Below are 11804 nucleotides of genomic sequence, written 5' to 3' on the forward strand. Positions count from 1 at the left end.
TCTATCTATCTATCTATCTATCTATCTATCTATCTATCTATCTATCTATCTATCTATCTATCTATCTATCTATCTATCTATCTATCTATCTATCTATCTATCTATCTATCTATCTATCTATCTATCTATCTATCTATCTATCTATCTATCTATCTATCTATCTATCTATCTATCTATCTATCTATCTATCTATCTATCTATCTATCTATCTATCTATCTATCTATCTATCTATCTATCTATCTATCTATCTATCTATCTATCTATCTATCTATCTATCTATCTATCTATCTATCTATCTATCTATCTATCTATCTATCTATCTATCTATCTATCTATCTATCTATCTATCTATCTATCTATCTATCTATCTATCTATCTATCTATCTATCTATCTATCTATCTATCTATCTATCTATCTATCTATCTATCTATCTATCTATCTATCTATCTATCTATCTATCTATACTGCTTTTATGAATAGCTTGCCTTCATTTACATTGTGTTCATGTATCTGTTTTCCTTATTGCACAGCTGTCTTTAGGATCTTCCAACCTATTTACCAGGATCTGACTTCTTGCAGTGACTTCTGTTGGAGATATATATGTGCTATTCCCGGTCACCAGCATCATGACAGCCAAGATGAAATGAATTGGTTAACTTCACAAAACATATTCATCTCTGCAACATATATTTTACATGAAATTTTCAACAACATGTTCCTAATATAATCTATGGAGCTTTTATCTATGTGCGCCAATGTAATTATGGTGACATCCATCTTCCAAATAGCCCAATTTTCATATTGTATCGTTAAAGCTGTCAATGTGATTGCTTTCATCTTGCCTTTGCCTTTTCATTGCCCTTTCGGGATGATCAAGTTCCGTAACAGGTACATGCCAGACTCTTGCCAGACTGCACATCTCTACAGTGTAACAAATTTTTAAATTCCCATCATATTATTTGTGCATGATGGTAACCAAATGCAATTGGATATCAGCCATGAGTGAAGATTCAGTAGGAAGAAAGAAACAACTAAAGACGTGTGAGGGACTTAGTGATTATGTTAAACAGTGGTAGTGATGACAAACACAGTGACTATATGTCAACGGAGGAAAGAACCCTAGCTATTTGGGTAAAGTATTTAAGCCCCATGTCGTTAGCATTTAAGTACAAATGTAAATTATATCGTAATTCAGCAGACCAGGAACTACTATTTCAACTGTTTGTAATAAGCACATCTATATACAAAGCTAGTTGAAGTGACAGTATTTACAGCTGATGAAAATGAACTGAAGTGGTGATTGGTTATGATTACTCTTTGCTAAGTTTATCAAAATGTACTAGATACTAGAAATCAGCTTCTCCAGTCTAACCATTGCATGGAAGTGTTGTTCCTTCAACACATTTACATACATACATTTACTAATAAGTCACACTGACTGTAGCAGCTCATTCGAAATCCTCCCTTTAACCAAACTACCATGGTATTAAAGGGCTCATTTCATATGAACAGTATTAGAGTGTACAGTAGTATCATGTCATACCCTCTGATCCACAAAAAATGACAGTCAAAAATAACTAGTGTGTCATAACACATTATTAAGCTCTACATACATTTAATAGGTTTACATATTTTACACATTTTTTATTTTGCTACAATGTTGTGAAAATTCCTCAACATTTTTTGGGTCGCATATATATGTGGCCATTTGCTGAATTGGAGTCGCGCCTCATCTTCACTAGAATGTTGTGGTTAAGTATGACTCGAAAGTGCAATTTGGGACTTATGGGAGTTAACATCTACTAAGTTGATATCACATGAGTTACACGGTAGGCTAATTCAAGGAATAGATTCAAACCTTACTAGAGAGGATTCTACTTCCTACATGAACACAACATATGTAATGTTACCATGTATCACTTGAGATAGTTAAGCTGTCTATCATAATGATGCAATATGACAATCACCTTTTTATATGTATTCCATATAAGAATCTATTAAAATTTCATCAATACTTGTTTTCTGTTTCTTCTTTCTATGTGAGTTATTCATGACTTGTGTTGAGAAAATATAACTCTGCAGCAAAGCAGAGCATATGAAAATTGACTTGAAGAACAAATCTGGCAATACATCAGATGACCTTTAAAGAATGGACATCACCTAGTGTCTGGTACATGAAAAAAATCGTGCAAAGTATGGTAATACATCAGCCCCAATAGGAGGAGATTTTGGCATCAAGCACTTGTGTAGTTCTTGTGATAACCAATACATGTCTAATATGGTATTCTATTTCTTTCTGTGAAGATATGGGCTCTCTCTACAATGTGTGTGCCAATGTGTTCACCATTTCTGATCTTTTCTTCTGATTGGTAGTGAGAATATTGTTGCCTACAGCAAAATCATGTGGCTGCTGGGAAACAAGTCTTGCCATTCCTAAGAACACTATTTTTTAATGGTATGTTGCATTGAGCCCAAATATGGTAGATTTTCAAATATGGTCACCTACCTTTGGTCAAACTTCTTCAACTGTTTTTATTTATTATTTATTTCTGCCTTTTGACAAACATTTGCATGGATAAAATTAGCACCACAAGATTATGTAGATGAAAAAGATTAATGAACAATATGGCACATGAAGGTCATATCAAAGACTGCAATCAACATGAAAACTGAAAGGATTATATTACTGTTGAAGAAGTCGACTCAAAACTTTGATTACAACAATTAAATTGGAAGATGTTGGTTAACTGGCAGCCAAACCGTCGTCACCACAATTAGATGATTCCAATGAAGTATCATAGTATCAAGTCACATTTGACAGGGACTTGCTACCTCAATGATTGACACGTTACTGACCTAAGCACTGTTACGTAGGGAAAAGTTTCTGTCAGGCGGGTTGCTATCATGTTCTTTCCATCGTTTCTGATATGATACTTTAATTACCCCGGAAAATATGTATGTGGTGGTCCATGGTTGTACCGAAAAAGGTCGGAAATGAACATGGAATAGTTTCGTCAGTATTGGGTGCAAATATGGTATTGACCTGAAAATGTTCAGTGTAAGTTGCATCACCATAGCTGGCATGAGTAGTAACAAGAAAACGTATAAATCGCAAGAATGGTACCCAACCACAACCCATCTGTGCAGGCAAATATACCCAGTACCATAATGTCATATCTTCTTTCATTTTTTCTTTTTTAAGGGGGGGGGGGGTCAGACAACTGAAAATGAATGAAACATCCTCCTTGTTCTTGGAGCAATCGCGAGTGAAGGTTCGAAAAGGGATGCTAGATCAGTAAAAGGGGGGAGGGGGTGGTTGGTGGGGACTGTTGGGCATCTTCATGATAATCGATGGGTTTGGTTTCCTCAATAAAATACTTGATGGGTGAGTGGCCCATAATAAGTAGTGCCCTGTTGACTTTGATGCAATTATATAACATATATGAGGTCAATCTGCTTTAAAATCTTCATAATTGCAAGTGTGGTAACCATTTGTCAGAATTCTTAATAAAAAAAGGATTATTGATAATGTATATAGACTGAAATGCGGTTGTGTATTTAGCAATTTCACATGATGATGCACTTATGATTGACCATGTGACCATTACATTAAATAAATTTAAAGCAGGAGAATGTTGCAAGTGGGAGGGCATTTCTCCCCCCAATGGCTTCCAAAGCAAAGCAATATTTGACATAAATTTTTTAGATGACATTACTGCTGAATGAGTGTTTCTCATCCAATAATATCATGAAAAATATTAAGAATTGGAATTAACTGCATGCGTTTTGTACTACTGTGGCGAAAAATAAACCGAAATCACAAATTGCTCACTAACTGACAATCACTTCTAAAAACGGTTACACTGGCCTGCTTTGTCAGTCAACCCTAGCTTAGGGTTGAATCTTATGCGCCGATGGTCAAACAATTTAGTTCAGTGAGACCTTCAAAAGTAAGTGGATTGCGCAATGTGAAATGTAAATTGTCAATACTTTAGAGTTAGCATCCCAGTCGCTTTCTGTAATATCCGACTATCAAAAGTCTCCTTGAATGGTTTGTAAGGGTCCACGATAGTTATCGTGAAATTCATAACATGTGTGATGAAGTTATAACACAGCACGATAACTATCGTGGATCACCATTAGCAAGAACCACGTTAGTTATCGTGACGACAAGGAGAATCGGGTGCACCTGGACCATAAAAGCGGCTGACATGAATCGCCTTGACGCTTTAGGTAGAGAAATTTGGCGACGTTTGCTTGGTCTCACATGGAAAGACCATGTGTCGAATGATGAACTAAACACGAAGATCGCTGGGCGATGGCTGTTCTCTTCTGAAACTGTTCTTCAACATAACGCAAAATGGTTCGGACATGCAGTACGTTGTGGAGGCCTTACATGTGCTGTGCTGTACTCTGTGGGCTACCCTGTGGTTACAAACGTAAGCCAGGCCGACCGCATTTACGATGGATTGACAATTTAACCAAATGGTCCGGCCGTTCTGCAGCCCAGCTACTCGAAGATTGCAGGCACCGGATTAACATTATAAAAGGTTAGAATCCTAACATTGTTTATAATCTTCGGGGAGGTCAACGGGCCAATTTGGCTTATGACTATTGACTATAGTCGCTCATGATTGGTCGGAAAAGTTACGTCATCACCATAAAAACCTTCATTTCGACGTTACCAAAATGTCTGCAATCCATTCGTTGTAACGAAGATATACCCATTCAAAATTACCCGAAGCTTTTCGTAAGTATAAGTATATATCTTTGAATTGGTTTAGACATATTTAGCACACTTGTTTGGTAAAATTGTATGATCTATTATCGATGTTTCATCGAAGTTTTCTGTGAAGGCATTAATCGATAACATCGCATAGTGAAAGTTACGTACAGGGTGCATCACACATGCGCTGTAGGCCTTAAAGTAATATAACTGTGTACACAACGCAGTGACGGAAATATATAATACTGCACACGTACTGTTTTGAGTATATTCATCTAGACTAGGGAACTCGCGGCGTCAAGTTGAATTAAGTGTACCTATTCCACGAAACGAATTCAGATTTCAATAGAACGACTCAAGAATGGATAACGTTAACACAAACCCAAATGGAATGTAGCATATGTACCATAATTAAGGTCAACATGTGATCCAAACATTAAAAGTAAAGTTAGTGCGTTTGAAGGGAAACACAGTTTCTAGACTTTTAGAGGTCTACTTAATAATAATAAAAACTACTAACCTCTAATAATAGTTCTGTCGAGTTTAACCCTCCTTGGCGTCGGTCCAGGGAACTTGAACTGTCAGTTCCAGGATAGATCCGTGTATATAAAATAATGCTTAGTATTGAATAATTGAATAACTGAATCCGCTAGTAATTGGTGGGTTGCATTGCTACATCCCACACATAAAATGTTCGGTGGATTCCCGAAGAATATACGAAGTATCGGCCTTTTTAGCCAGCTATCGCTGTGGTGTAGGCGCTGGTATATATTGTAGTGCTAAAGTAATATTACGGCTTAGAAAACAACCTTCGCTAACCAATTCACTTAACGAATTGGCTGAAAAAACGATGTCGCTGTACACTTGAACTTATAACCCAAAACTGTCTCTCGATCGTTGAACACTGGTCCTCTTTGTTCAAGTTTACTATAAATGGGAGGGAGATAAGCAAGAAAGTTGGGCAACAGAATGTTTGTAAACAAAATACGTAGGCTGTTCCACTTTGCGAGAGGGAATACTTTATAGGCTCGCTTGCAGTCCAGTCACTACAGACTTCAAACTTCCAAACTTCAAACTTAATTATTGGTGCTGCTATAATGAGCAATCGAAATGAGGAATGGTTTGCCTGAGAAAGTTGTACAAGTTTGCATGTAGTGTGAATGGGTTTAAGAATGCTTTGGACAAGCACTTTAAGCATTGTAATCGGGTCTGAGTGTTTGTGTCTTCAGTTTTTTTTCCCCTCTCCTATAGGGTCCTTGAGTGTCCCTCCTGATCCATTTTTTTATACTAAACTAACCTAATCTGATTCGCTGAAAACTACGTAATTGCAAACCTGTTTGGGAAAATTAATTGCTCCCATTGACTTACACACTAAACTTGTCACTTTCCAAGGCCACTTCAAGCTCATTCAAATTTATTGATAAAGATTTTGAAGTCTTCACAATTGATTATAGGCCTACTTACCAAAACAGCACAGATTAAAAACATGGTGGTTACATTAAAGTGTTCAAGATGCTAAATACCCTTATCTCAATCAAATGTGGACACCTTGTACTATGACTAAATAAAGGGGACAAACTAAAACGAATGACCGAATGACAATTGACTTTGTACAGGGTTAATTATCATTCGCGAATGACAGCGAATGACAGCGAATGACAGCGAATGACAGCGAATGACAGCGAATGACAGCGAATGACAGCGAATGACAGCGAATGACAGCGAATGACAGCGAATGACAGCGAATGACAGCGAATGACAGCGAATGACAGCGAATGACAGCGAATGACAGCGAATGACAGCGAATGACAGCGAATGACAGCGAATGACAGCGAATGACAACGAATGACAACGAATGACAACGAATGACAACGAATGACAACGAATGACAACGAATGACAACGAATGACAACGAATGACAACGAATGACGGTGATGAGAAGAGATAGATTGATAGATATCATTAACGCAGTGGAGTAAATGCGGTTATTGGTTTTCTGCTCAAAAATGATTTGAGGAAAGTCGCATGTTACGTGGTTGCAGAGTTTTGGTGTAATTTACGGATAGAAACCACAGGGAAAGTTTTTGTGTGAGAATGCGCTTGAGTGCTGTGCTTTTGACAATTACCTCTGTAGATTTAAATAGAAAGATAACTGGGGTAATTGTTAGATGCTGGCTTATTGGTATGTTTCAAACTGATATATCCACGATTAATTTGGGTGGAAAATGCTATGATATCGTACTATTAAAGTATAAAAATTGTAGCCGTTTCAAGATTATAGTATTGTTAGTTTCTAACAATTAATATCGGAAAAATGACGTCAATTTACTTTTTAAAATCAGACTTACAATTTCGCTTACTATAAGGTGCGTTTGTATCTTGTCCGTACTTTACTAGATCTGTAAGCCACACACTTCGCGTCCACTCGGTTTGCGTGGCTTTAATATATACCCACGAAGTCTGAACTGTGATATCCGGTTGAAGCAAATGTCTGTGCTGTCATTCACTGTCATTCGTTTTAGTCAACGCAATTTTTAAGTGTGTACAACATATTGTCGTTCGTTATGCGTAACGCAATTGTCATTCGTTTTAGTAACACCCAAATAAAGGATTTAAAGTATTCTTGCAGGGTATGTAACATATTCACAAAATATCTGACTGAGTTGCATGGAGACAAAATTCACTGAAGAAACAGGTCATGTATTAATTAATAAGACCGTCAACCATCAAAGTAAGGCAAATTGCATGAAAAGATTTCTCCAGCAGATCAGGGTAGTTAACAATGTCATATCACCTGTCAAGCTTGATCTAGATCACAGGAAGAATTCAAAGCTTGAGCTTATACCAATTACAATCACTACAGACAAAGACACATTCATCTGACATCTCCGGAGGGGATCCATTATTTATATATTATTTGCCACCCTAGTACTAACAAGTAGTTAAAGGGTGTGAAGACTCGCGCAAAAAAACGTATAATGGTTATTTGAGCTAGTTTCGAATGAGGTGTAACAGAAGTGTTAGACACCACCATCGATCCCAGAAAATACACACAGCTTGCTACCGTCGGTAATTAGACACTAGTGTACAGTCAGTACATACAGCTGCGGTCAATACCCACAGCACAGTGTACAAACAATACAGCAATGGACATCTCAGGTCCAGCTAAAGCTAACAAGGTATCACGTTTCATTACTGTCTGCATTTTGTAGCGACACGAACAAAACGTCACTTGCAAGCAACAGAAAGTTAACTTTTTCAAATGGCCGCACGCGGTTTGGGGCGAGTCTTCAATGCCTTTAAGCAACAGTATCACTTTGCAATGAATTTGTCAGTCAATGTTCTGTGAAATTCTGCACACCAAGTGCGAAAGAGAAGAAGAAATACATGCAGTCTACCATGTGCAGCTTAACTTGAACAGAATAAAGGTAATTCAAGTAAACTACAGGTCCAAAAATTACAGGCACCTATTTTGGTATTTTTGCGTGTCTGGCGATAAAAAATTCGCAGTTGAGGATGCAAAATACTGTGAACTTTTTTAATTTAAATTGTCACGAAACTGATGACAATTTTAAAATGACAAGTAAGAGTAGCTATATTATGTTATAAAATGAAAAGAGATTTAATCTGTCTTACAATCTTTAAAAAGTTTAACTTACAAAACTTCCGATATTATGAACAAACAACGTTCGGCAAAGCCCAGTTTCTAGACTGCCTAACAATGAATAGCGTGCACTATACGTACATCAGTTTAGAACTGCAGTACGGTTTAACCCTACTTATATACTACGGTAGGCTACATGTGCAACGAATTTCCCCAGGTACCTTGCCAAACAACTGTGAGCTCATCCCCTGTCTAACACCTGTTTGTTACGATTTTTGGGACGTTTCCAAGAAACGTTTCATGGAGTATTCCCCATGATACACGAGGCACAGTCCATACCATACACGCAGCACACGATATCAAGGCCCCTATAGCTATGGCCATCTTTTTGAAAGTAAACCTTGTAATAAAATATGTTTTAGGCCACTTGGCATGATTAACTAAATGCTTAATATTGTTTCCATGTTCTTTTAGAACACGTCAAGTTCGCAAAATACGATTAGTTGTGTTTTTGTAGTTATGTGACATCCGTAACCGACGAGGTGGTTAGGCTATTTGCTATGCACTTAACTATGGTAGGATATTATTTTTTCCGTATTTTTGGAAATTCTAGAAAATACTTTCTTTTCCCCCGCTTAACACCAGATGTGGTCTTACGGCTTATTCATAAATGGGTGTACTAGAGCCTTGTTTACATGGTATTAGTTGCATTTAGCACGATATGCCAGTTTCGCGTGAATTTGTTTTCCTCCAGCCAGGCTGGATTTCCAGCGAGCATCGCGGATTTCCCGCGAACCTGGTTCGCAAGGTTTTCCTTGACCAATACATGTTGTGTTCTAAGGCAATAATTTCTTTATATTTTCTTGCTGTTTTGCCTTAAGAAATGTTTTGTAATAAAGATTGTGTTCAATATATTAACGATGGGTGTCAGTTGGTCTGTTTTTAGCGAAGTCCTTATAGTCTGGTCGATAAAGGTGAAAAATAATAAAGTTGTGTTGAATTTATGATGGTATCAAACGTAACAGAATGTTGTTTAAAAGGATACATAAAAAAAAATCTCTGGCGAAAAGTTTTATGTGCTAGTCAATTCGGACGCTATAAATGGCTTTGTAAAAGTTATCGGTATTAAAACACCCAGAAAAAATTTATGCACACGATGCGAAGCACGCGTACAGTATTATCCATTTTTAACGAGGTTCGATCTGCTTGCCCTCTGTTTGATAAACTTACGTTCAGTGCACATATACTAAGCAGCAAGCGCAGTACATACTGAGCGGCTAAATATAATTAAGGCCGAAGCCACGGACTCCTTTCTTGACGGAAAGTAGCGCTAGGCGGCGAGAGATATGCTGGAATCACTTCCATATTCGAACGCGCTGCACATAACGCTATTTCACACATGCTAGGCTAGGCTTTTTATGTACAGTAACTGCGTGACTTGGCCGTAACTCAGTGCTCGATACGGGCGAATAAACAGAATATACAAATGGAAAGTTTTTACGAACAGGTTGCATTTAAGACCTTTTTTTATATACCATAAACTGAAAAAATATTTCACAACGAAATTTGTTAGGAAGTGACAACTTCAACAGAAATTCAGTTTTTCTTTCTTGAAAGTTTATTGTGGGCCGTTGGTTGATGTTGTGCGATGTAGGCCTAGTATAGGCTGATGGCCTACAAATTTGACAAGGTGTATACTGATGGTACTTGTATTCCGATAGTTGTAGTTACGATGTTGTAAACAACAATAGCTGGGGAACCACTTTCTTCACGAAACAGTACGTAGAACTCGGTAAATCACTACAGTATAATAACTTCCTGGACTGAGAGTATCGATCGTTTCTGCTCCTAGCAGCAATGCTTTCTTTGTAACTCTAATCGGATTAAGTGACTTGGTGGAATATTTCGGAAAGGCTCGGGAGTGTTCACTTGAGCTTGCTGCAATAATGAGACACACCTGAGTGCACACGAGCTGTGCTCTTCCGCGGCATACCGCAACGGCAAGTTTTGAAAAGGCCCCTAATGTGTCCAAAGCAAACAGTGGTCAAAATGTTAGTCCTACACAACACTACCAAGGCATCTGTTTATAACATCAAAGTTTAAGGCAATTATATATGAAGGCCACTCGCCAACATGAATCTTCAAAAGTCAATAGTTATTAGTGCTACTACTGAGCTTCTCATTGCTACCATTTAAGTCAGGGAGTAAACAATATGGCAGTGACCAAGCTGGGACAACCACATTTTATGTATTTGGAATAAACTTATTCCAAATTTACTGTTATCCATACAACGAAACGTCCTGTACATTGATTACCGTTGCTATGCAAGCTTCGTGAAACTAGTGTCGACCACACACATCTATATAGGACCGAGCGTCCTCCTCACTGCTAGTCATCGGTAGCCGCTGAGCCTAAAGAAACATTAAAAATAACTCAAGTATGGAAAAATAGCTCACTGTGTGACAATAGGACCCTAACAAAGTCCATCTCATCAATCCCAGGCCTAAAAGCCAAAATTTTGACCTAAATACTCATTTCTGACCACAGAAACCACTGATATATGAAATCATGGAATGTCTCCTGCGAAATATCAATTGCTACACTATACTGTAGAGCCATTAACATGCTGTTTTTCAGCCAAATTGACTAAATCACCATTTTGCCTATAGGCATCGCACCACAATTAATTGCTCCCATTGACTTACGCACTATTAACTCGTCACTATTCCAGGCCGATATAGCATATAGATAAGAAGTTTTCAACTGTCATGTTCATCATTAAACATTCAACTTTTGCCACCATGACCATTTAGATTTTGAGCTAGAAGAGCTCAAATTTTATCATGGTGCTCCCCATCCCATCTGGCAGCTGTCGCTGCGGAATCTTCATGTTTCACCCAAGATTTTCTAAAATACCTTAAATCTCCTTCAATCCTCCAGATTTGTTTAGACCATCGGTAGTTTATTTCATCCTCTTCAACATCCAAACATTAAAAAGAATGAAGATGACTTAGAAAATGCCAAAACCATTATTACAGTAGAGCACTTTGGAGCTATTTTCCATCTCAGACGGATGTGCACTCTTATTGTGGTGTAATATCTATACATATGTGAACTTCGATTGTGCGTAGCTAGCCTATGAAACTGTTCGGTACGATCAAATCTATCCAAATACAGATGTGCGAGTCAGTCGGCGCGCGGGCAGAGTGTTAAGTTACCCATTTATGTAGTTCAGTAAATGGTAATAGGGCCGTATTATGTTATTTTCGAAGCATAATCTGTCCTTGGCTGGACTAACTTGAATAGCGTTGCCCCTAATTACATTAGGCCTTGGCTAAAGATAATGTAAAGCCTAATTAAAATTGAACGTTTGGTCCCATCATGTAATAGCCTACTATAGACCTACTACAACGAGTAAAAGCTACTACTAATACTTTAGGGCAATTCCATGCTAATCCACACATTTTATTT

Source organism: Apostichopus japonicus, chromosome 17 (genome assembly GCF_037975245.1).
Source record: "Apostichopus japonicus isolate 1M-3 chromosome 17, ASM3797524v1, whole genome shotgun sequence".
In the NCBI taxonomy this organism is placed as follows: Eukaryota; Metazoa; Echinodermata; class Holothuroidea; order Aspidochirotida; family Stichopodidae; genus Apostichopus; species Apostichopus japonicus.